Source organism: Rhinolophus hipposideros (assembly GCF_964194185.1).
Source record: "Rhinolophus hipposideros genome assembly, chromosome: 13".
In the NCBI taxonomy this organism is placed as follows: Eukaryota; Metazoa; Chordata; class Mammalia; order Chiroptera; family Rhinolophidae; genus Rhinolophus; species Rhinolophus hipposideros.
The window spans coordinates 71,360,123-71,387,585 of NC_138059.1; the positions used below are offsets into that span (position 1 = coordinate 71,360,123).

General features: G+C 46.1%; 1 protein-coding gene across 1 annotated transcript in view; it reads right to left on the reverse strand.

Annotated features, from left to right (window-relative positions):
• Positions 1-27,463, reverse strand: part of PAG1 (phosphoprotein membrane anchor with glycosphingolipid microdomains 1) — a 104,478-nt gene that overhangs the window by 15,623 nt on the left and 61,392 nt on the right. The window lies entirely within an intron of this gene.

Below are 27,463 nucleotides of genomic sequence, written 5' to 3' on the forward strand. Positions count from 1 at the left end.
GAGCGCTATGAGCACTCGGTCAGCAATTTTCTAACGAATGGATGAAAGTCTGTAGTAAACAAGCTCTATTTGTGAACAACTACAAATTAAGCATGAGAGCTGTACCCAGCACATTGGAGTGCCTGGCATGTGCTAAATGCTTTCTTCATTTAATCGCTGCCCCAGCCTGTGAAAAAGGCATGGCTCGTCCCAGGTTTTCAGACGAGGAGACTGAACGGCAGAGACTTTGAGTACGTCCTCCCAGGGTGTCACAGTGGCAGGGTGATGTCCATCCAGGTCTGACCCCAAAGCCTGTGTCTGTGCTCCCAAAGGGCGCCCCTTACCCTCCTGTTCCAGCTACAATGCTTCTAAATAAATGCACAGGGCCAGATGCATTTTTCGAATTAAGTTACAGACTTTGAAAAATAGAGTAGTATATCAAAGTAAAGACTGTCTCTCGTCAGAGGCCTTGTTTAAAGAGCATTTACTTTGCTCGATTCTAGAACATTCTAACTTACAAGAAACAACCTTTAACCTAATCACAAGTTTACTGAATAAGGTAGGCAGATAAGTGTTTTTGTCTTACAATAACGAATCAGAACTCAAAAAACTGTTTTTCTGGAAGAAGACTGTCAATGCTTCCATTTTTGTTTGCTTCACTGAAAGAGCTGTAAGTATATTTTGCCATCACTGGGTAGTGACATCCAGCCAGCACTTGGTGGCTTCGTGGCAAACAGGAGAGGACGGAGAAAGGGGGGAATGAAAGACATTTCGGCAAAGGCACTTCAAATGGACCAAATCTCCAGGTGAAACACGTCACATCCATTTGAATATTTAAGCTTGAAGAATAATAACAAAAAGCTGGAGAAAAAGAACAGAACACTGTACACATCTACAGTGTATGAGGAAAGAATTCTAGGAGACTAAGTTGATTGTTTCCCTTCGGCCCTTGAATCAACAGGACCACTTCCTAAAGCCCTATAAATATATAAACGTACAACTTCCTTCATCCCAGGTTGGTTACACGAACACTACAGGCCTACAGTTATGGACGGTCATGTTGATTTGGCACGTTAGCCCCTGGGTGGCTGTAAGTGAATGAAAATCACCACCCCTTCTCTTGTGATTTGTTGAAACAACGAAGAGTTGAAACTTAGACTACAAATTGGCAGCACAATAAGTTATTGAAATACCCTCAAGCAAGCACATAGCATGGCCACTATGAATACATATGGGATGTAATTTTATATATAGGCCCAAAGCATAACGCGTTTTAGGAAGCACGAACAAAAGATATCTGTTGAGCAGGCGTGCGTTTGTTCTTTCATTCATTCATGCAGCAGCAGAGTTAATCAATGTCTCTCACTAAAGTGCCCGGTCTTGAGAAAATAGCGTGCTGTGTGAATTATTCAAAGGCAGATATGTATCCAGCAGCGAGTGTGGGGTCGGTAGCACCCCTCCCCATTCCTGTACACGCTTCTCTTCTTTTCTATCTCTCTCCACAGGGGGAGGCAGATAGAATAGAATGAAAGATGCGAGGTGCCTGGCCGATAACAGCAGTGTAGGGAGAACGAGGATGAAAGATGATTGTTACGAGCTACTGAATAAAGCCTATGATTTGGACAAAATGTGCCCAAACTCCCCGCTCACTCCCCTTCAACTAGAATTGGCTGAAAAGCTACTGAAAGAAATACTTTTCCCAAAAGGTCTCATCGTGGACAAAAAGTCTCACAATGAAAAGCATTATCATCATTGGGCACATGTTTCTGAGTCAGATATTTTGTAATCCCCAAGGACAAGGGTGCCAGTTGTTGGGGCAGCTTCCACCTTCCAGAAACCTCTAGTGCGTGTCTGCAGGAGACCAGGGCAGCACAGCCCCTTGGGGGCAGGGGCGAGGTCAACAGGAGCAGCTACCCTGGGAGGGGCCTGCAGTAGGGGTGGGCGGGGCCTGCAGTAGGGGGTGGGCGGGGCCTGCAGTGGCGGGGGTTCATCACAGTCCTTGGACCTCACAGCAGACCTCTGGGTGAATTACTTCTCTTTCAGAGAGGTCTGCACCTCTGTCACGCTTCTCTCCTGGTCTCTTTTTCTGGACTTCTGTTTCCATAATTCTGCCTGTCCCTTCTCTGGTCATCTCCAACTTAAATTTTGGTGGCTTATTTACAATTGAGGTAGAACTGCCCTCCCCCCATATGTAGATGGACTTCCCCCATGTGAGGAGATGTACCTATGTGACATCCACGGTCCTCCTTCTTGGTGGAGATGATGGTGGGGGCCTCTTGTGAATGGTCCAGGGCTTTCCTAGAAGTGGAGTGGCCTTCCCCCCAGGGCTGGGCCCTCACTCACTGGTTTCAGTGAGCTTAAATGGAGTGCTCAGGGTCCTTCGTTGAGCAGGGAGGGATCAGTGTCCTTCCCCGCCACCAGAGGGCTTCTCTCCGGATAGAGACAGAATAAGAGGCAAGAGACACAGTGTCAGGAAGTAAAGTTACCCTGAAAGGAAGGGGCCGTATAATGGGGGCATGTTTCAGGCCACTCACTGCGCTTTACCAACCAGATGACCCACGGCTGCTAAGTGTGTAATGTGCCCAAGGACCGTCTTATGTTCTGCTGATTCCTGTCAAGGGAGATATTTTCTGGATCTGCAGTAGGAATCCCTGCCAGCAGGATATGCAAACAACCTGGGGTTCTTCTGCGGATGTCTTCCTGGCGATAGCTAAGCCTGGTTCTCTCAGTCCTGTTGTCACCTGCCTCAATCGAATTGCATTCAACTACAGGATGTATTTCTTCAAAGTATAAGAAGACAGTGGAAGATGGTATTTCTTCCACTGTCTGACCACATGCTCTGAGGTAGTCAACACGCGGCAAATGGGGGACCCACCACTGTATCTCCACTCACGTTTATTACGGAGCCCGAGTGCCCATGGAGACGAGCTGCAGAAGGTATTAATGAAATAGCTCATTTCGTTTATTAATTGTACACCAATTCGTCATTCTTGGCTGCACTGATGTAAAACCAAGGCCGAGACTATAATTTAATAGACCTGTGTGACACTGCTGTACAAGAGGCAATGGTACATCCCCCACCCCAATGTTATGTAATTTCAGACTACGGTGGGAACTTGCATAGGGGCCTGAGAAAGGTCAGTGCTTTAGGTCACAGGAGATCTGATGGGGATCCTTACAAAAATGAGTCTGGATAATTATTTTGAAGAAATATTTTGGGCGAAATTATTTTGCTCCATAACTTCTTATCTTTTTATATCCATTCATTGCATGATTTTAATGAACATGCGATTCCATCAGTAGAAAAGCCAATGGCCTTGTACTTGAACAGCAGGTGCACTTTTTCCCACAAGGTGGCAGTGTCACGCCATCTCAGCCCTAAGCCTCGGGCTTCCTTCCGGAGGAGACACGCAAGCTCTGTGGACAGTCTGCCTGGCGTTTTAATTGTCTTTCTCAACCAAGAGTATCAGCCTCCCAAATCAATTCCAACAGGAAAGAAAACAGAAACCAGATGACATTAATGAAAGGTGCCGACCAAATGGCAGCTATTTGTTTTATGAGCCAAACCCTCTTTAGCAGGTCTGATCCCAGGAAATTCTGCACATAATAATTTGCTGGAGTGGGATGGCCGGTGAGATGAGCTAGCGAGCAGACACTTTGTCCCTTTGAAGTAGGTTTAGGACAGTAATGACAGTCATTACCACTGTCCAGCTGTCCTGATGGGCCCATCATTCAGCATGAGAGCAGCCGCCTCCACTGTGACCAGGACCCAGCCCCATGAGAACGCCTCCTTCCTGGTCATCACCAGGTGTGGGAACCAGTGGGAACATGACAGTGTCTGAGTACACATTCGCCACAGCAAGTTAGCACTGGTGAGACACCCAGTTCTCTGCGGGGTCCCTGTCCCATGAGGTGCCCTGGCAGGTGCAGAGTCCGGGGCTACACGAACCTGTCCACAGAGCCCGTGAGTCTCCTGAAAGAGTCTAAAGGGTTTACATTCAGGTAGATGCCTCTTCAGATCAAAGGAAAGCCCACTACACTGAGCTCGGTCGCCCAGGGCTGCTGTCAACACGGGCACCACCACCAAATGCCCGCTGTCCATCCTGCTAAGGCACAAAGGTTCTCTGCCCGAAAGGTCATCACAAAGATCTCCCCGTTTCCTGGGATAACCCCACCGGGAGCAATGTCTTGCCATTTCTTTCTGCAGCAGCTTAAGAGAAGGAAGGAATCTGGAAAGCTTTAATGTCACCCTGCTGACCTTATCGAGGCCAGCTGCTGAAGGCAGACAGAGCACGGCATTCATTCTAAGGGTGAGACATAAATCCTTGAGGCTGGCTGTCAGCGTAACCTGATTACTTTTCCTACAAACCAAACCTATTGACCACAGAGGAAACCGTTATGCTGACCCTTTCGGGGGGAGGGGTCTGTGGGGCTGTCAATTGTCATCAAAAACACATTACACTCACACCACAGAAGTCCGACAGTTCATTGCTTGTGAAAGCCCTGCTGCCATTTTGGTTTCTTCTTAGAAAAGCCACTGGGGCAGCGACTTTGATGGGTAAGAAAGGAATGGCTTCCAAGGTGGCTTTTGCTCATATGCGGACTTCAAAACCAATCTCCAAGTTTCATTTTTTAATTTTTTTAATGATAAACCTCAAGAGAGAGGGAGAGAGAGGAGACAGAGGGAGATGCTGTTGATTCTTAGGAACACGAGTAAGGGGGCTTCACTTTGCCCAAGCAGGTCTTAGTGGGATGTTTCAGAAAGTGTGTGGTTTGGGCTTCCAGGTCCCTTTCTTCCTCCCAGCAGGTCTGCTCATCTGATGGAAACGAGAAGTGTGCTGAGGGCAAGTATACGCATCCACCTTGTTTCCCAGCAGTTCCAGCCATGCCGTGAGCTGGCACACCGAGCCAGTCAGGCAGTGATACACAATATGTGTTTCTGGGGGAGGGATGACGAGTAAGCCGACTCAACACACAAGTTCAGTTACTAATCGATAAGGTAAGGGAAGGAAGGAAAAGACAAGAGACGATGAGCTCATCGCGCAAACAATTCACCACTAAGCCAAGTATGTGTGAAGGCAGAACCGTAACTCTGGAGTGAACACAGCGCCTGGCTTCTCTCTGGACGGTCACCGAAGCCGCTGACCACTGCCTGGGAAAAGTCACAATGCTGGAAATGTTGGTTTTTCTGGACAGCATCCTCAGCACAAGCAGCCTGACTGCGCCCCTTAACTCAGCATCCCTCTGACCCCCTCTGGGCAGTGATATCGCACACCCTCTCCACCTCCTAGGAACCCTGACGCCCACCTTTCTCCTCCCCGCTCACCTGGGCCTGGGCCTGACAGTTCTCAGCGGAGTGACTGGCTCGATTAGAATAGTCAGAACTTGTGTTTGAAAACCGGGCTTCAGGGCTGATCCTTCAAGCTTTCTGCTAGGTGGGGGTACAGACGACTGAAGGGTGTGACACTCAGGTTCCTCGGACAGGAAGCGACAAGGCCTTGGTGTTTATAGAGCAGAGGGTCGTCCTGGACCAGATGCCTCAGTGCCATCTGGGAATTTATCAAAATGCAGAGTTCCAGGCCCTCCCCTGGCGGAGGAGTCAGAGTCCGGGGTGGGACCCGGCCATCTCCGTTTTAACAACCCCTCCGAGTGACTGCAATGGAGGCTGACATTTGAGAAGACTGTCCTAGAGGAGCCTGAAGGTCACCCCGGGGTTTCTGGTGAAGGCGCAGGTTCTGAATTCTGCATTTCTTTCTTTTTTTTTAATGACCATTTTACATGAAAAGTTACTTTATTATATACACCCAAGCAGTGCTTCTCAAAGGACAGCACCATTTCTTAGCTGAAGGAGTGGAAACAAATCATCCTAAGGGTTTTTCAAAATGTAACACTATCCACCGCTGGAAAAACATTCTAATACACCGCTGTTCTTTTTTTTTTTTTTTTTAAGCATCCTACAGACTTTCAATTCTAATAAAGTAAATATCATTCTTTAATATCCCACATAAACAAAAATTTCTTTGGGGGTCTCTCCTTTTTTTCACAGTAAAGGGGTCTTGAAACCCCACACTGAGAAAACCACTGTAGTTCATCCGTAGCCACATATGGCCAGCTTCTGGCTCTGAGCTCATAAGGCACCAGTGTGAGGGAATGACCCCAGGCTGCTATATGAGGCCCTGGCTGGGCCGAGCTTTCCGTCCGTTATAGCCCAGGAAGCTGATTTGTGGTGACATGTTGGACTTGGACCTTTTAGCGTGTTTTCTCCTTCTTTTTCCCTTAGTATATATAGTCAGCGTAGTTAGTATAGTTATTATTGTTTATTAGCACAGTAATACTGTTGCTACAGTTAGTATATTTAGTCAGCGTAGTTAGTACAGTTATAATTATTGGCATAGTGAGTAATATTGTTGCTACAGTTAGTATATTTAGTGTAGTTAGCAGTTACTATGACTAGCGTAGTTAACAATATTGTCGATACAGTGTAGTTAGTACAGTTATTGTTTGTTCGCACAGTTGGAGAGCATCGTCAGTGAGTGTAGTTAGCGGGTGACCATGGCACGTGACATTACAGACGTCCTTGTTGACCAGGAGCCCCTCAGTGCCCATTACGAGCTCAATGGATCCATCGGCGAGGGCGCCTTTGCCAAGGTGGTGTTGGGCGAGCACATTCTCACGGAGACGACGGTGGCTGTGAAAATCATCGACCAACGGGTGTCTGACAAAATGCGAAGATCCCTCCTGCACGAAGTCCGCTGCATGGCAGGCCTGCACCACCCTGACATCATCCAACTATCCCACGTGATCAGCTCGGTGGAATCCCTCTTCCTAGTCGTGGAGCTGGTGCCCGGAGGGGACATGCTGCGTGACCTGTGTGACCACGGCTGCATGTCGGAGGACACGGCCCGCGGCGTCTTCCGGCCGCTGGTGTCAGCGGTGTACTACTGCCACGAGAAGGGCGTTGTTCACAGGGACCTGCAGCCACAAAACGTGCTTAGACGCTGAGATGAACGCTACACGTGCAGACTTTGGACTTGGTGCGTCCTCCAACGTCCACCAACTCAGCACGTTTTGTGGCAGTCCCCTGTATGCGGCCCCAGAACTGTTCCTGAGCGAAACATAGGATGGTCGTGCCGCGGACATCTGGAGCCTGGGAGTCCTGCTGTACCAGATGCTCATGGACACAGTCCCTTTCGAGGCCAAGAGCTTGGAAGAGCTGCTGAAGAAGATAGGCAGCGGGCGGTATGTGGTGCCTCCCTATCTATCCTTTGACGTGGAAAACCTCCTCAAAACCTGCTAACCCTCAGCCCTGAGCAGAGAGACAATCTGAAGGACATCATGCCAGATGCCTGGCTAAACGTGGGCCCTGAGGAAGAACTGAAGCCTTACGTTGAGCCACCCAGTAATGTCATAGACACCTGGGTGATAGAAGAAATGGTGAATCTGGGCTTTCGTAGGGAAGACATCAAGGACACATTGTCAAACAACACATACAATAACATCGTGGCCATGTACTGCATCTTACACACACAAAACCCAAAACCCCAGTATTGCACCATCAAGGTAAAGCCCTTCCATCCCCCTGAGTTCCAGAGCCGCAGTCCATCCCCAGCCCAGGAGGTTCAATCCGAGTGGTCCGGTTCCCAGCAGGCAGAGCAGCAGCCTGTGAACCACGAGCCGGGGCAGAAAGCCCAAGAATCTGGCGGTCCTTCCACCATCCTGGAGTGCAGCACCACCATTTCTGAGTCCAGCACCCCCATCCCCCCATCCAGCACGGGATCCAAGACTGTCCCTCCTGAGCCCAGCTCCACTCCCGAGCTCTCCACTCCCAGACACTGCTGGTGCTCCAGGACCGCCACTGCTGTGCACAGACCAGGCTCCAGGACCGCCACTCCCAAGCTCAACCCTGGTTTCTGCACCACCAGCCTTAGCCCAGCCCCCCAGTGTCACCCTGGGGACTCTCTCTCCAGCCACAGCAGCACCAGCAGCAGTGGAAACCCAGAAGAAATCAAGCAGGGCCAGCGGCGCATGGCTAGGAGGTGCTTAAACTTTTTAAGAAAACACTTCTGCCTCCCAAGACTGTGGGAACACAGTCAGGTAATAAAGCCTCTTTAGACTTTGGACGGCAAAGGCAGGGCTAGAACAAGACTCCAGGGAGGTCCAGCTGGGCTCCCTGCATTTTAAAGGCTGAACTGGACGAAGCTGAGGTGCAGGGAGTCTGACCACATGGGGGAGAGGGCAGATCAGCCAGAGGCTGGATGCGAACTGCAGGGGGCAGCCGTACAAAACACACACACGCTGTGTGCAAGGAGCCGTGGGCGAGAGGACTTGGTCCAGCGGACAATGGAGATGTGACCAGTGCCATGGCGTTCTCTGCGTGGGATTCCCAGCCAGGGTATCCGGCATCGCCGGGGCCTTCAGAAGGACCTCCTTGGAGGACAGCCTGGAGCTCCCTGGCAGACAAGAGGAGGGACCACCCTCGCTGCAGGTCCACCACTTATGCCCCCAGCTGGGTAAAACTTCAGAGACTGGGCTGTTTTTCCTGGGACCCTTCTTCCCTCCCCTTCTCTCTGGGAAGGGGATGGTTCTTATTAAAGTACTCGGTTTTCCAAACCTTTCAATAAATGTCTTGCTTCAGAAAGATGTATTGGGTCCTCTTGTTTTGCATCCTCCAGCTTGAGGAGTGCGGAGTGATGTAATACTTGGACTTAATTGGCACAACTCTGCACCTTTGCACGGTGTACCCACTTGGTCTTCTGTTCCCTTGGCTTTGAGCCTCAGCTCCCTTGTCCATGTCTCCTTTGTGGCAGGATGGTGGTGCTCGCTCACACAGCACACATGCTGCCTTCTTCCTGTGGACGCTCAGTTGGAAGGAATCACAGTTGGTCCAAGTCGGTTATGGCAAACACTCCCCCCCACCCCCTGCTCGTGATTGGACGAGGCAAGGACTCATGACGCCGTTTTAGCCAATGAGACATTACAGGAAGTCCACAGGGGCTTAGGTGAGAGATTCTCCGTCCTGGGCGCTCGATGATGTCAACAGGAATCATCTCCCCTGACCTGTTGGCTTTGTCTCCTTCCGACGGTGCTGGTGAATTCTGCATTTCTAACCAGCACCCGGGTGAGGCCCTGGTCTGAGGACCACATTGGGAGTGGTACGCATGCAGGTGTGCACGTTCCTTCCAATGGGGGTGGAAGGGTCATCCATCCAGATGCCTGCGGCAAGACACTTGATCTTCATCTCACTCAAAGTTATGCAAAGAGGAGGTCCGAGCTCCTGTGTCCTAGGAGCCTTCTTGATTCCCATGCAAGTATTCAAATACAAGGCGCCAATTTTCCAGTCCAGAGTCTGATGACGTGGCAGTAGGGGGACATGACCCCAGTATGTGCAGGCATAGCCCCGGGCTCTGCTCCACTCCTGTCCACTACATGGCTCTGCAGCCAGAGGCAAGTCCCAACCTCCTGTGCCTCAGTTTCTCCTACTGAAAAATGAGGTCTCTCCTTCTGAAAAATGGGGTCATGGGTAAGGCTTCTTTCCAGCTCTGAGCTTCCATCACTCCATACAAGGAGCTGATGGCCGAAGGTCTACAGCAAAAATTCGGGACTTTCCCACACAGGGAAATGTCGACCCAGCAAGAACCTGAAATTCTCCGTGTGATCAATGGTTTCAGTTCCCTGGAAAGCATAGTCCTTCTAAGTCCCGGGAAAAGCTGATGAGGTCACACCAGCGACAGGAACGTCAGGAGGTGAAATCGGTGTCCAGTGCCGGGGCAGTTCCGACGGCCCCTACGACACAGCACCACCTCGGGTGCCACCATTGCACATGACTGCTGGGCTGCCTCAGGACTCTCTGTATTTTCATGAACGTCTAGTAGGTATACAGTTCACATTTATAACAGCTTTTCGACCACACTCAACGATGAAACCAAACTATGCAGATGGGCACACACAGGTAATGTAGAGAGAAAAACGCGACCGCTGCAGGAAGCTTCTGGGGCTTTTTAAAGGCCTATGCCCAAGGTCAGGAAAACCTTATAGGAACAGCAGGTCTGAAAGGGATCCTTTAATTTCCAGTCTCAGCTCCTGATAAGCCGGAGGAGTTTCCAAACGTGATAAAACATTCTGGAGAGTTTTTCTGCCTCTGTCATAAATGATAATCCTTTGGGTGGGTTGCACTGGCATCTTGACTAATACCTCTGATGATATTTCTTATTCTTTGACAGTGAAGCACAGTGTATGTTACTCTTTGACACGCTGCAATTCATTAAACAAATAATTGCTAAATGCCTACTATGTGGCACCATTTCATCTTCACACCTCGAATACGAGATGACCCTGGTCTGCGGCAATTGAGTTGCAAAATTTAATTTGTAAGAGGTGAAAGATATTTAGATTGAAATTCCTAATACAGAGGTATATTTTGATGGCAGGTGGAAAACCATGGACTGTTGAGTTCCAAGCATGTGAGACCAGAACAAAACCAAAGGCCACAAGTCCTTTCACTTCCGCCATCTTGAATCACAGACTAATTTAGTCACAATAATTGTAGCCTGATTCTGTTCAGCTTGACGTGGCATTGACACAGCTGCAGTCCCCTTGGACGGATGTTGTTTCAAGCTGAGAACTGTCCTCAATGTGTCTGTGGATTCTGAACACAGTCTCTGCACGCTCACAGGGTGGGCAGGGCCGCCTGCCATCAGACACAGGCTCAGCCAGCCGCTGAGGACAGGGGACGGGGTGCTGGGAGGTGGGTCACACAGGACATCAAGGACCTGGGAAGGTGCCTGAAGAGAGTCCCCCAGCCCCTCCTGACTGGGAGAAAACTGCTTTCATTTTGCAGGTAAAGCAAAGCTCAAAGAACCAAATATTTGGGAGGTCTGTGGCCAGAGAGGCAGGAAGGGGGACCCACCTGGGAGGCTTTCCCAGTCATCTTTTCCTGCTTTGCCACTTTGTCTATAGCCGGCCTCCAACCACGGGGTACTTTGTGAATTTAAGAATGACTTATGTATGCACATGTCTACATACTTCAATACATTAATTTTTTCTCTCTCCTCCTTTGCCCAATTTCAGGAAGGTAAAACTCCATAGGTGGAGGTAGAGGAGATGGTGACCCAGGGAAGCCACCCGTGGGGCGTCTGCTTGCACACGGTCTGACGTGACTAGACATGACCCTCAGCCGTCAGGACCAGTCACATCCTGTGGAAGAGATCCTTGCTCATTACCAAAGCCATGAATATCCCGGAGAGCCCAGAAGACTGTGGACTAGACAGAAGAGGCCGATGGGGTGAGTTGTCGGGTACTGGGTAGAGACATGGTGGAGGGTAGGACACGTGTCACTTCTGAGCCAGGGAATACGTCCTCAGCTTACATGGATGCGTGTTTTCCCTGTGGCCTGACCCAACAGCTCGCCTGGATTTGCATCAACGTGCACGGCCACCCCTCCCCTCCGTCCATCAGCCTCACCAGTGGGCCTGCCTTCCTTCCCAGGTGTGAGAGCATCAGCCACTGCACAGATGTCTCCCCCATCCCCCCAGGGTCCCATCAAGTCCTGTGCACAACACCTGATGTCCAGCCTGATCCTCAGATATTCTTACATAACAGAGCTAAAGGGGGCCCCAAGAATCTGTACTTTTAACACACATTCTAAGTGATTCTGCAATAAACAGTTCACTGAAAACCCTTTGCTCTGAATGTGTTACGAGCCCAAGGGGAATCCCAGTGAGGGGGGAGTGGCTTATCTTATCAAGCCTTCAGAAGTTCAGAATTCCTCAGAACTAACACAGCATTTGGCCAAGGGATTCCCTGGAGAAGGAATTAGGAAAGGGTGAGAGGCCACGTTTGGGCAAACTTGGTTTCTACAGACTACTGTTTTCATTGGCTCATCCCGTGAAAGGCACAGTCTAATGCCCGATGGCACCCCAGTGGACAGAAGCAATGAAACTCTGGGAAACTCGGGGAGGCCTCCACCAGGCATGTCTTCTCCTTACAATGCCACACAGCTAATGTGCTTATAAGACTTCATGAACTGAAGCTAATACCATTGTGAAAGTCTTCTTAGCTAATGAAAATCACGTCTCCTCCCTCAAGATTTTCCTCTTTTTTTTCCTTTCCTGTTTGTAAAGCACGGATAAAATGGAAGTTATCGGGCTATGAAGCGTCTAGTATAATTTGGAGAGTTTTAAGTGTAGTTTGACTGTCACCGTGGTTTCCGAGTTGAAGGATCAGGTGGAACTCTCACTGTCTGCCACCAGTAGTAAGAGCTTTTCTTCGGCGAGACCTAGAATATGGATTCATAACACTGATATTTTAAAGACGGCCTTTTCCTCAGCTGAGTTCCAACCACATTGTGTGTCAGGTTACTTTGCCCTGATTGCCATGTTCTTTGGAAAGTAGAGAACAAAAAAGAGCCTTGAGATTGTACAATGAGAGCTCATATCAGGGAATGGCTTTGACCCTGCCTCCCGCCCCCACTTCTCCAGGCCATGTTGTCACCTGTTTTGGGGAAGGAACATTTCAAAGGCACTCCATTGACAGGTAGGGGAGTGGGCTGTGGGAGGGGCAAGCTTGGCAGGTTGGAGAGGCACCTCTTAGGGATGTATCGTGGGAAGCTCAGGGAAAAGATGCCAGCCCTATCGCGACTGCCCAAGTTAGTGGATTTTAACTTTAATTTATTAGTAAGAGAAACAGATATTAATGGAGTATAAGAACTTTAAAAATGGGACATGAGAACTCAAGGAAGGTTTGCACATGGAGACAGAAATGGGGGTTCGTTCTTCTGTGCCACTGAGGCTTTGAGCAGCTCTGGTTCAGCTGAGAGCACAGACGCGCAGGTGTCAGTGGCGCCCCCTCGAGGCGGGGGAGTGCACTGCCTCCCTGTAATGGCAGCTCTGGAAACACACACTACGGGCAATGGAACAGTGGGATTTGATCTTGAGACGGTCACTGGTTAATTAGTGCTCATGCCTCTATTACAGGACAACTTCAAGAAAAATACACTTACAAAATGGAACAAGAAGGTGTGTTTTTTCAGACACACTCAAAAAAGTTAATTTAATTAAAGCGATCATGTTAATTCACTGGATTAAATCACCGAAGCCACATGGCTTCATTCCAGTCCTTTTTGTAAGCAACTGTTTACAGTGGTTGTGTGATTTCTCAACATTAATTGTAAAACAATACATTATTATTATTATTTTTTTTTTTTACACAAGACAAGCTTTCTATGAATTGCAACACAAAGTGTACAAAATGTGCTAATTTAATTAACTACTTTGTCATACACTGGCAACCTCTTTTAACATCTAGAGACTAGATGTTGCAAAATTAGGACTTACTTGTCCATTATATACACTATATATACAGCAAAACAAAATGCACATAATATACAAAAATGGTTTTGTCTGAAAATGTCTGAGTATGAACACACACTGGCATATTACCTTTTGCAATTTCCCTCCCACCTCCTCCAAACCACTGAACAAGTATGTAATATATTGCTCAGAGGTGGTTTTAACAATTCCATTCCCAAGACAGTATTTCCTATGAATTTTAGCAAAAAGATATTTACAAAGTGTTATTTTACTACCTCTACATTTAACATACGTCGGGCACTTCTAAACATCTAGATGGACTAGATGTTTCAAATAAGGACTTACTTTGTCCACTATATACACAGCAGATTTGAATAAACTGCACACATGTAACAGTTAGAATTTGAAAGTGTCTTCGAAATAGGAACATTCTAGTCCAAGATCAACCCTTCCCTTAAAACAATACATTATTATACCTTAAAGTTAAGAAAACGATTCAGTCTTTTTTACCGTACTTTTCTTGGGCCTTTCTCCAAAGTCTTTGAAATCCTACTTCATTTTACTTCCTAATATGCTGCTGTATTATAATGTATCAAGAACAAGCAGATTTGAGGAACAACTGGTCCATTAGTAGTCTCCGATACCCTCTGTTTCATCTAATTGAGAACATGATAAGAACCACCTTAGCCGTTCCGCAACATTCTCTAATCTACCTAAGACACTAGGGTGCATGATTTCAGTACCGTCCCCAAATTGTCAACACGTTCTCAAAGACTGTGCTATGATATTACCACTGTAAGAATTAAAAAGCGTAGGAATTGGCTGAAAGAGCAAATTCCAATCTTTCACATTTCCTAAGGGAGCTGTGATCTGACGCCTTTCCCCTAATTTATTACTGGGGGTGGCTTTCAGATGATCTGAAGGATACCTGCTCCTCTCACTGCTGACCCGAATCCTAATTCTTCCATATTACAGCTGATGGTGCTATTACCCTGAGCTAAGGGCTACATTAGGTAGTAGCTGAACCCACTGACTAACTGGTGGCTTTTAAGAAACGGTCACATACGAAACTGTCATGATGTGTATCTGCATTTTTTGGTAAAAGTATTAGTGATATCATCCTATTGTATAGTACATAAACCTTTGTGTGCCTGAGTGATAAACACAGAGATTTTAGTGGCTGGAAGGAGATTTCTTTTTTTTAATCCTGACAAATTAGTTGCTAATTTTTTGTTTATAACAACTAAACTGTACACACAAAAATCATATTTCCATTTACTCCTTCCTGCTCCTATGGTGAGCTGGAAGCTCAAAGCTGCAATTATCCTTTAATTATAGCAATTACCATAGTCCAGATCTTTCTTTCCTCTTTCTACACCAACCCCAATGACAAGTTTTTGATTTCATACTGTTTGAAGACTCTTATATAAGTGTTTTTATTACGAACAACCTCAATATTTCTTAGAGGCAGATTTTAATTTCTAAATATGGCATACATGAAGCTTTATATTTATTAATAATTACCATGGACCTTTATAGATTTCAAAAGTTCTCAAGGTTCAGATTAGGCTTTGGAGGAAGATACATTTTTTAAAAGGCAAAGGATGAAAGAAAGCAAAGGAAGGAAGGAAAAAAAGACTTTCCCACTGAATTAACCTTTGAGAAGGTAAGTTCAGATCTCTAAGTAAATAGGGAAAGAAGTGTGCAGATGAGATGCAAAGACTAAGATGATTAAAACCAAACCAACTCTATCCTAAAGGCTATAGAGAATGATTAAACTCCTTTGAATTAGACAGGGTTTTCAATCCTGGCTGTACATTAGAATCACTTGGGAAACTTTTTACAATACACCAATGTCCAGACCTAACCCCAGAAAATGGCTTCTTTGGGCCAGGATGCGGTCTGACATTGATATTTGTAAATACGTCCCCAGGCCATGTGAATATAGATTATAGTGAGGGCTGAGAATCCCCCAGCTAGACTATTTATTCATATTTCTGAGCTGTTAACTGGCACATGCTACCCATTTTATTTCTTACAGTAGTATTGGAACATGGCATGGTCAGGGCATGATAACACAAAACATATACAGCTCATTGCTCCTCTTCCCACACACATCTGCCCTGGGAACCACCTGAACCAAGCCTTCCGCACATGCATATCCTTCGAACCTGGGCCAAAATAGAGGACAGAGGGAGTCTGTTTCAGAAAGTGGTATCTGAGCTTGCAACAGAAACACTCAAGCTCAGACTATACGAACATTCAGCCACGTTCCTTGATTGTCTGCTACATTATGTCTACGTAGTTTTTCTGCCTCCCTCAAAATACTAATCTAAACGTTGTATGGCTCCACGTAATTGATTAGATAAATTAAAATAGTATCATCTTAAAGCATTTTCAAACACAGGCATTTCAACAAGAAATATTAAAGAAAATCACCTGGTCCATTATTGGTTCTCATGTACCAGTGTTTTTAGGTTGCATGTCAAAGCTGATCTATGATCCATAATTCTTGAGGTAAAGAGTGTTCTAGAAACCAGTACATTACTATGACCATTCTTTTCCTTATGCTTTAGGTGACTGAAGCTTTTCTCTTGATCTTCAATGCTTAAAAGGACACAACACATTTGGTTCAGCTCTGTTTGACAAACATTTATGGAGGTGGGTCCAACCCCTCACGGCTCAGCTGGTTCCTTAGTCTCAATGACCATGACCCTGCAATCCCACAGGCTTTTTCTATCTAGCTCTTGAGCTCTTGAGCACGTCAAGTTTGCCCTCAGCCTGGAGCTGTATACCTTCAGCTCATCGGGCAGCTTGTTCCTATTTTATTTTATTTTTTGTCCTGTTTCAACATCATGTTCTCAGAGAACCTTTCACTGACCAATCATTGTAAAGTCGTCCCATCTACCCCATGTTCAGCCTTGATCCCGGTACCCTCTCTTCCTTTCTTGTTAGCTCTACCTGAAGGCCTCTTATCTATTGGCCTTCGTGTTTATGGCTGCACGATGCCCTCTCGAATGTAACCTCTGTGAACACAAGCAGTGCTGTCTTTGCAGCTATCACTCCAGCACTTACAACAGTAGCAGGTTCTTGGGAAAGACTGATGGGGTGGACGAATGCGTTATCTTTGCAGTCTTGCCTAGAAGAGTTCCGAATATAGTCCTGTAATCTTTGAGGGTGAAACGACTGATGTTAATAGATAATAAATGAGTGTGTAAGGTTGCCACTTTAACCTACTGACCCCATGCAATATGCATGGGTTGGGATTTTAGTGAGAACCGCAGAACCAGCCACTCTGCAGAGACAGCGGTTTGGACCCTGGACCTCGCTGACCTCTGGCTTGCTCGCAGCTTCTGCTAGAGAAAACTTTTCCATTTGCAAAGCTTGCAGTCTTGGCTGTTTCTTTCAATTCCCAGCGGAAGTCAGCTAGACATTAATGTTTGAAATTGCACTATCAATGTTGAGGTTTCTTTAGATCACTTTATGGTGCGGGGCAGGGGTAACACCCTGTTTATTTGGCATAGGGTCCTTGGTCTTCCCTGGGAGAGTTTTGGGGTCTCTTCTATTGTTCATTCCCACACACATCTGGCTTGGGCCAGGAGTTACATTGCAAAAAGCAACCACTTAACATTGGTGGATTAAGAGCCTGGGAGCTTTTGTCCATAATCTTACTCTTCCATTATTATCACACGATACTAACAGTACTGCCCAAGAAGTCGGCTATAATATCTTCAAGACAAATCCTACTGACATATGGAATTGACAGCTGGACACAAACTCGATTTTGAGGTGCTTCTGGTATCAACAACTTCAAGCCATGTTGCTACCACCCTCTGCCAGGCTGTCAAACGCGTGCCTGTGTTTGCACATCAGTTCCATTCCGCCTCTATAGTATTTCAGTTTCCAGTCTGTGTGGAAAAGTGTATTTGAGGTCACTATCAAAAGTAGCCCCGTTCGTGTCTTGGGCAACAGGCACGGTTGAGTGCTCTTGCCCTGAAAAGGCTCCTGACACATATTAGTTCCTTCTCTGCTTTTGCTGCTATTCCAACAAAACTTAGGTTATTCCAAAATATACCTAAGGAAGAAGATACATGTTTTAACAACTCATGTGAATACGAAGTATTCAAATATACAGCTCATCTCTGATTGTTTCTCTTGCTTGGAGCTATGTTAAATTCAAATGATAAATTGTAATCATCATCGAGATCAGAATCAGCTACTTCAAACTGCGGAATTCCGGTGACAGAGTCAAGTTCTAAGAGATGGTGGTCTTTGCTTCAACTAACTCATGTATTTAGTATATATATACATATATATAAATTTGTGTTTAAAAAAGACTGGTGTTATGAAACGATATGAATGTTTTATAAAACCCACTATTTGAAAACGTGATCAATTCGAATTTGTTTAAGGTATAATTCCATTTCAAATAGACTTCTATAGAGATTTGCAGGAAACTATGCCATGCATTGTAGGCCATAAACCCTCACACAGCCAACTCCATTATTTCTCGGCTATGACCATCCAAGGCTGTTCAAACTATACGATTGAGGGACACTGGGTAGTGGGTAACTCGGGAGCATGCCACCCGAACCCAGGGAGGAATCTCAACGTCACAGAGAGAGGCACAGCCAGACCCTGGGTTGTGTGATGTAAGAGGAAGCGCTGGCGGTGAAAGCTTCTTGCCAAAAATGCGAACCTGAACCGATTAGGCCCCTAGATGTGACCGCCAGGCTTTTATTCACCTATTTTCACTTCTATCACATAAATGATCAAATAATAATGGAGGATTTTCATCTACTTGTGTCACTTAACTCACATTCAACAAGCCTGTGAGGTTGGGGCCTACGTTTCTGGATGTCTCTCTGACATCCAAAAAGAAAAAGCAGAACACATTTTTAATGTGCAACTTGTATGACTAGCCATCAGTGTGGCAATTAAAATGCCACCATGTCATATGTAAAAAAGGAAAATGACAAACCGTGGTGGTAACCACGTATTTGAGAGGACACACCCACAGCCTTCTCCTCTCCCTGGTTGTGAAATCCTGTGATTTTTGTTCGTTGAGGTTCAGCCTTAGGCTGTTTTCTTATTTTGTGTCCTATTTTCTTCCTGGTGTCTTATTCACACCATAGGCTCAATTTCTCTGGGGTTGCCTTGACTCCCCATTTATATCTGCAGGCCCAGCCTCTATTTTGAGCTCTGGTCGCACGTCCAGCTGCCCCCTGAATGCTGAACCCTCCCCCAGGATGTCCCCGGCCCTTGGCCTCTGCGTGCCGCAGGCTGGACTCCCCATGTGCCCTCGCACACGGTCCTCCAGGGCTCCTTCCTTCGTGAATGGTGCCACCTCTGCTAATCGCACCAGGTCGCTTCCCAGGTCCTGTCACTGACCCCCTCCCCCCACCCATATCTAGTCCAACACATCTCTTAGATAACTTGCAAATCCCTCTCTCCAACTTGTCCTTTTCTCTGAACCCCAGAGTCAGCCCCTCGCCCAAATCACCAGCATCTTGTCTTGGCGACTGTATTCTCATTGCAGCCCTCCGACCCCTTCGTCAAGCCTCAGCCAGAGGGGTCTTTTCAAAAAGAAAACCTGATCACACCAAGCCGTCTGCTGAAAACCCTTAAACTGACCAAAGGATAAAGAAAATGAAACCATAGACCAGCCTGCTTCTTCCTGCAAGTTCAGGCTCTTGCCTACCCGCCCCCTCATCTCATTCTGCCCTTTCACTGCCTCCATCCCACTTACCTCATCCTCACCTGCAGCCTCCCCTACCTGAGTTCTGCCCCCACCAGATGGCAGGGTGGCCTTCCCATGCAAAGGTCACTTTTCATTGTCATGGCTGTTTCTCACTTTCCCAACACCTCATTTTCCTTTGTCCACTTACGTGTGTAATCGATTTGACTCAGGTTTGTCATTCCTACTAGATTGTGTGGAAGCCCTACTATGAAATCACACCTGACCTGGCCGTCAGCAGACGCTGTGTTCCGTCATGGGTGGTAGGTGGCGACCTCTCCTCCAGACACCTTTGGGTAATCTCGCTGGATCCAGACAGTCTGGTCTGTTTTTGTTTGTTTTTGTTTTCATAGTTAGTTGTGAACCGTGAGGCCCGATTCAAAAGAGGTCCCATTTGCATTCCTTGTTCCTTCAAAAGCCCACTGCCGTAAATCATCACATGATTGTTTCCATTGTCTCGTGTCAGACCATGTAATGATTTCACCAACTTTCGAGTTCAAACTTAACGCAAAACCAAAACAGCACAAAATATTAACTAATGTGGATTTATAAAAAGCATATCATATCAGCCTGACTTAGCACTTTTCTTGTCAGACAAAAGAAAATAACAACATTAACACAGCAAGAGAGCTTGGGCTGGCAGTCTGAGGGACAGGGGACAAATCTGCTCTGTGGCACGTCCCCCAGGATCCAGGCTGAGCTTCTTAAAGAGTCCTGCTCATCTGCAAAGACCGAGAACCTTCTCCATCTCCCCTCACCCCACGGACTCAGAGCAGCTATTTTTATTACCTTATTTTTGTGTAACACTTCAGAGTTTATCAAACATTTTCACAGATTTTACTTTTTGAGCAGCTCAACAATCTCGTGAGAAATTTAAAGCAGGGTTCTCTTTTTTTTCTTCTTTAAATCATTACTGATGTTTTACACCTGAGAAAAAAATAGCCCAGAAAGCTGAAGGGGCTGCCTGAGACCCATCCTGAGCCAGGAGGCAGCAGAGCGCTGCTTTCTACTCGAAATCCCATATTCTTTCCTTGTTACACATCGTATGGGGGGGGGGGGAAGTGGTTTCAAGCCACGTGACAGTCTCACCCCACGCCAGGAAGGCAGACACCACACAGCTGCCAGGGGCTCAGCCTCCAATGCTGCAGGGGCCAGGCGGGTCCTGCCAACACAGCGGAAGGCCGGGTGGGTATAAACCGCATGGAATCTAACAAACACCAAGTCTCTCACTTTTCTTTAATGACATGACCTGCTCATTCTATCTTTTTTTTCCCCTTAATTCTACCTGAAGGAAACCACAGCACAACAATAACGAGACACTCAACTTGATGGCTGAGGGTCACCGAGCAGGGTGGGCGCCGGGCCAAACTGTTCTCCCACACCCTCCCAACTGGGTGTTGGTTGCCATTCTTTTACACGACATGGCGTCATTAAGAGGTGGAACCTGGGGTGCCATTACTCAGTGCCAGCCTGTGACAACTCATGGGAATACTACAGACATTTGGGACAGGACTGGTATTTATGCTTTACTAATCATCTGAAATCTGAAAGATGAAACAGACTACGCTTACCAAATTTGTGGATGGCTTGCATTTGAATAGGGTTCCCCACAGCTTTCAAGACATGTGCTTAATATGAAATGTTTAATATACTGCAGCTTCTTTATAGAAACAATTTTAAAAACCTTAGCATGTCCAGGGATCTTTGAGATCTGCTCCAACATACGTGCATTTAATTTTTATGTATTAAAAAATGTCATTGCAGTAACATAGATAACTGCAGGGTTCGCAAGGGTAAAATTCTCTTACCTTGAGTCCAGAAACCTGTGGACAACTTCTCGTTTGGCAAACCAATGTCAAAAACGATGGAATCCGCCCCCTCAAGATATCATGTGTAAATAGAGTCATCCAGTTTAGAATAGCAAGCCCCAGATGGTCTATCAGTATCAACAAAAACTACTTTCCTTGCCAAAACGGATTTGATAAAGCAGAAATCATCTCAGGCACGCGGAGACAGACATATCAAGTCTGCAATACTTATTACCATATGCTCGGGACCAGGCGAGGTACTCTGTTATGTGGTCTGTAAAACATTGCTTTAAAAACAAACACTGAGCGTTCAATAAGTGAACCAAGCGTTCACGCCTCCATAGCAAAGGCCTTGAAGGCCTTTTGGAAAGAGCGCCCTTCAATCGTGTGTTTTAGAGTGACGCAGGTTGGCGATGACAGATGTGACTCTCACGGAAGCGGGGCTGGGCGCAGACCTGTTTCTATCGGGCTGTTTGGAACATTTAAACCTACGCTCCCTTTTTCTTTCTGCTAACCTAGATTTCTGAGATTCAATATTTAAGGCATTGTTAACAAAGGAACGGCTCCACGTGTGAGGCAACTGCCATGTGCACACAACTGTCTTTGTGTCATTACTGACAAATAAGGTACTGAGCTTTACAGAGTTTCAGTAGCTCCTGGCCCACCCCACCCCGCCGTTCAGAGAGGGAGAAAGTGACAGAGAAGAGCGAGGAGCCACCGGCCTTGATCAGGTGCCACAAGGATTTCCTGTAATCACGAAAGGGACTGCAGTATAATGGAAATTCAGCCCTTGGAAACCATATGTCAGCAGGTAGACCAGGTCTTCTGGGGGTTTTGGGGGGCTCTAGCGGGGGAGGCTTGGGTAGCAAAGGCTGGCATCAGGGCACAGCCCGATGACCATCTGAGATCCCTTTAAAAAGCTTAAAAGTTCCACAGTTTTAGAACTGTCGTAGAAAGCAGACACCATCCTTAATAAACAGTCGCCATAGTTCTACACGACACGTTCTTGAATAAGCTTTGATGTTCTATTTATTTCAAAGAAGATAGACTTTTTTTTTTTTTGGACCCAGTTCACATCACTGATTAGAGATATTCTAGCTGCCAGATAAATAAATCTCCATCGAACCCCATTTATAGGCTCCAAGAGCAGTTTGCGGATCAATGTGGAACTATGTGGGGCTTAGCTGGTTTGGTGGAAATACTTATAATACAACAGTGAGAGAAATCAATATGGATTTATGAAGGTTTTTATTCTTTGCATAGGCTTAGAAGTAGGTTTGGACCCATTACAAAGGCCTTTGACTTGTTTGGAATTGACATACTGCACTTCCCTGTCTCTGGTTCTTTTCTTGAGTTGAGACTTCAGGTTGAGTGGGTCCTGCTCCTGGACAGGTGTGCCAGCCTCTTCAGGTGACAGTACCTGAATTCTGTGCCCAGGTTCACAGGAACTTACAGGCAATGAGCTGTCCCCTGCTTGTATGACCTTTCTGAAACAAGGAAAGGAGGCACAGCGTTTTCCCTTTGCGAACACCCCTTGGAGGCTCGTCTGGTATTCTTCCAATGTAAGCAATTCAAGAATTTGGCTGAAAATCTGATTTCTAACATATGGAAGAAAAAGTTAATGGCTTCCACTTACAAAACATCCACTATTTGCCAGGTACTTTTTAACGTAAGAGTCTCACCTAGAAATACCAAGTGACACCTAGCTGCTTCTTCATAGCGTGGTTGTGAGCTATAGGGGTAGGAGATGGTACAAACAGTCACAAGTCTTCCCCTCCCTGTATCTTCACTCCTTGCAATGACTCCCAGCAAGGAACGTCTGTTTCTCTCCCCTAATTCTCAGCGGGCCTTGTGACTCACTTTCTGTATGGATCACAGGGGAGGCCAGTTCTGAGATGGGGCCTCATGTGCTTTACATACTCCATTCTTTCTCCAGGTATCCCTAACTCCATCACGTGAAGCAGGCCAGGCTAGCCCTGCGGAAGAATGAGAGACCCATGGACCAGAGATCCCTCCAGGTGGTCCCAGCTGAAGCCCCAGACACCTGAGAGCCCAGCCAAGGCCAGCAAAGCCAAGCCAGTGCTGAGCCGGTTGCACGTGGATGCCTGCTTGAGACCAGAGGAAATGCCCAGCTGAGTCCAGCCTGAATTACCAACTGCAGAATCAAGAGCTAAACAAATGGTCAAATTCGGCCAGCAGGCTTTTTATGAAGCGAAAGATAAGGGATACAGCCCCTTTGCACTCTTCTGGTATTTTCAAACTTCTTTTTGGAGTAGCACATACATTTGATAAATGTTTATTGAATGCATGAATAAACGATGAAATATTCAAGTACAGGGAGATAAGATTTTTCTAACGCAACAGAGCTCTGCCCTTTTATTCTGAAGTAAGTCACGTTTGTCTTTCCCAACTGTGAGACAGAGACAGTGATGTTTAGCATGGGGCCTGATACGTACCAGGCGTGCTCACTCTGTGTGAGCTCTCACTGGTCCTGTATATGAACCAAAATACCAAACAACCAAACAAACAAGCAACCCCACAACGAAACACAAAAGCCAGAGCAAACTGTAGCACTGAGGTATGCAGGAGATGTATTTCCTAAATCCTTTTAGAATCAGAACAAACTCTCCAGGTATTCGTGAGGTGGACATTTAGGGCAAGGGACATGCTTTTTCGTTTATTACTCTGGGCAAGCTTCTTTGCCTTTGAAAGTCTATGGTCTTTAAACGACCCATAGCTACTCTAGTCACCCAGTCTCACAGAGGGGGAGACTTCTACTGCAGACAGACCACCCCAAGAGGCATTCCCCACTCTTCCTCAAGGCTACTAGTTCTCAACTTTGGCTGTATCTTAGAAGCGCGCAGGGAGTTTTTTTTTTTAAAAATGCCTCCAAGAGATGGGCTTAATTAGTTTGGGGTCCAGCCTGCACGTGGGGACTTTTAAAAGCCGCTAGAGTGATTTCATTGAATTGTCAAACTTGAGAACCACAATTCAACTGTCCCCAGAGTGTTTCCACCAACCAAGTTGTTATTACTGGGATTAATTTTCAAGGCAAACCTAAGTTAAGTTTCTTTTTCATAGGTCTCTAATCGAAACACAGCACTGAGACATTATAGCTAGAAAATACAAAAAGAAAAATATAAACAGAATATAGAAAATAATTTCTCATGACGGACAGTGACTCAAAAGGAATTAAGAAATAATTATCAGACGAGTAACATCCAGATGATTAAATCAGCAAGCGTAATATAAACACATGTCTTAAAAGCCGTAAGCATAATTACGTCTTCAAAATGTTATTGTCCTAAGGTAAAAATATCACATAACACTACAAACTCTATTAAATAATAAATTCAAACTAAATTGCATTTAAACGTATGACTCTAAAGCACATCAACCTAAAATCTTTAAGTGCACCTTACATGAACAATAACACTTTATCACAAATTAAGGTATAATTTAATATTTTAATACGATTTTGAGTTCAGCGTGGGTATTTTAAATAACCATGGTTTTGTCTTCTTAATGTATAAATGACTCTCACATGGCAACAATATCATTTTCAGGAATTATATCTTTTTTTTTTGGCCGACTTCAAAAGTGCTGAGAAATGATGGATAATCTTATGCTATAAGCTATGTGATGTATGCAAATTGCGTTAGTGCCAAAATTTCCTCCTCAATAAATCCCACAGTTACAATCACAAATAGATCGCCAATACACATTTGGAGAGTCAGAATTTTCTACGGTACAGATTCCCTGAGAGAAAAATGTAGTTGGATCCTTTGGTTTCATAGAAATGGAAAATGAAACTCCGAGAGGGTAAACAAATCAGCAGAAGGCTGGGAGTCAGCCCAGGAAGTCTGAATCTGTGCCCTCACCTCTCTGAAGATGGTACAGGGAATAGAGCAGCAAAGTGGCTCAAACTCCCGGATTTTGCCAACTTCTGCCATAGACGGCTGTGTTCAGAGAGCGACAGGAGAAATCGTTACCACTTTCCACTTCTTATCACAAAACAGGCTGGAATCCACTAGGGCCATGTAATACATTAGTTATCATCAGAATTACTGGTATTTTTTTCTAGTGTATTATTAACTTTTTATATTAACATGGTACAAGTAATGAACCAATACTGTACATGATTAGTAACTAAAGTCCATAGTTAATTCAGACTTCCTTAATTTTTACCTAATGTCCTTTTTTAAAAAAAATTTCAGAATCCCATCTAGGATCCCACATTATATGTAGTTTATTTTTCATTAGTTCAACATTGTGTGTGTGTGTGTGTGTGTGTGTGTGCGTATATGAAAGAGAGAGAGAGAGAGAGAGAGAGAGAGAGAGAGAGAATATGGACATCTTTCTTCTATTTTTCTTCTATTCAGCCAATTAAGGGCAAAAGCCTACAGATTACTGTTCTCACGTTCCCTAACGTAAAGGAAAAGGCATATGTTAATATATTAGTCTGGAGTTTTAATTATGAGAAAAACACTGCAGATAAGAGGAAGTTTAGGTCCAAAAGTTTTTGACACTTGGAGGAACCTCGAAACATGGTCTGATTTCAACGTGGATTGACTAAATCTAAAAAGCAGAGTGGAACAGAGGGGTGTGCGAACTCAGTGTACTCATAGGCAGCTCACATAGAAGCACAGAAATTCAGAAGAAAGAGGTAATATTGTGCAATTTGTCATCATTTACTTGAGGGGAGTTGGCATTTTAAAAATCCACAGAAACGCAGTTAGAATTTCCTTGCCAATATTTGTATAAAACATTTTCCAAACAAGACTGATTCAGCTTACTCCGAAATGAATTGTTAGATCACAACAGAGAGTGTGAACGACTTTTCCTCCCTTATAGAAATGCCAACCGCCTTACTCTGCCTGATGCTGTACCATGAATAGGGAAATTCAAATGCTAAAAATATTCTCCAAGTTGCCAAACATAGTTCTTTAGCAGCTACTTCCTAGTACAAATGAGTCAGTCTTGCAAACTTTGAAAATGAAAGCTAGTTACGATTTGCAGAAAAATGTTGTAGCGTACCCCAATTAGTTCAATGGAAGACATGTTTCATTTATGTATATTTGTACCCATCGCAATGCTTCTCTAGACTTGCACTGAGGTTTTATTAAAGATGGGCCGGAAGTGAGGGATCCCAAACGCCGCGTGGTGATTTCTCCTCAATACCTGATTGCCTGCTAAGACGTGAGGTTCTCTCGTCTCTCCTTTTCTTAAGACAGCACTACCCAATGGATGTTGCCACGCCTTTCTCCCCATCTGAGTGAATAAACAGAGGAAACTCTACAATTCTACATCTAGCTGTGAAGAGTCACAAAAAAATTCTGAGAAACCAGCCACAGGTGAATCGATTTAATTTTGTTTAACCCGCATCTCCGAAACGTATCTGACCATAAACAAAGCCTTTTTCCTTTTCTTTTGTAGGGGCATGGTGGGGAGCTGCACCGTTAACCCCCCCGTGACACCTGGTAAGGGCTGGGGGAAGGCAAGGCCCCCAGAAGGCAGCTGTCGACATCCCCACGCAGCCTGAGGAGTGCCCTCTGTCATCCTGGCACGTCAGGCAACAGCACAGACCTCAGCACCCATTGGATGGCAGGAGGCACGGGACCCTCCCAATGACAAAAGTGTCGAGAAAAGAACCAGCCGTCATCCTTGGCCTGTCTCGGGTGCAGCCAAGGGGATCCCATGGAGGGATATCACACAGCACAGCTCACCCTGACAGCCGTGGGGTGCGGTGCCAAGGATTCTGTGTTTGCCAGGCAGTATCAATGCACCCCCACTTTGAATTCTAGAAATGACAAATTCTGCTTCCACTGACAAAGTAAGTACAGTTCCCAAACCGACAGTGTAACACGGCATGGGAACCTCTGTGGGGACGGCAGGGTGTTTCTAGACCCCAAAGGGACATGATGGTTAAGCGATCTCCGCTGGTCCAGGATGTACCTGGGGCTGGACACAGACTTGGGCAGACGAGGCCAGGGCCCCCGCTGTCCTCCTTTACCGCCTGCGGGACCTTGGACAAGCCACTCACCTTCTCTGCACTTAGGTTTCCTCTTCAGTGTAAAGAGAAGAAAAAGAATGATAAGAGTAGGACAGCCTTGTGGATTAAATGATTCTACATTTGCAAAGTGCTTAGGCCAGTGCTTGCCTCTAAGTCAGTATAATAGTAAGTGTTTGTTAAAAGAAATGGTGTCATGAAGTGTCGGTACACCTTTCCTTTCATAAGAGACAAAGATGACATGTGACACTGAGGGGACAAGACCCTGTCACTCCCTGTTTGAAGGCAGGCAGGCCTGACTAGTTACAAGGCTACAAATGTGCAGACCTGCACAGTCTACTTTCAGGGGTGCACGTGCTGACTTAGCTGCCTGTGGGACCTCCCACTTTCTGGCGGGCTGTGGTCACATGCCATGGAGAGCCAGGCTGTCCCCAGTGCGTGCTAAGGACCAGGCCTCGAGGACAGTCACCGTGGATTTCAGCAGAAAGGGAACAGGATGGCAGGGCTGCCAAAGTCACAGATGGGTCAGCATTGCTCTGCAAACTGCCACCAGGGCTCCCCAGGCCTGCTGCCCAGGCCGTGCCTCCCAGGAACCCCCGGGGGGGGGGGCAGCGGGACAGGC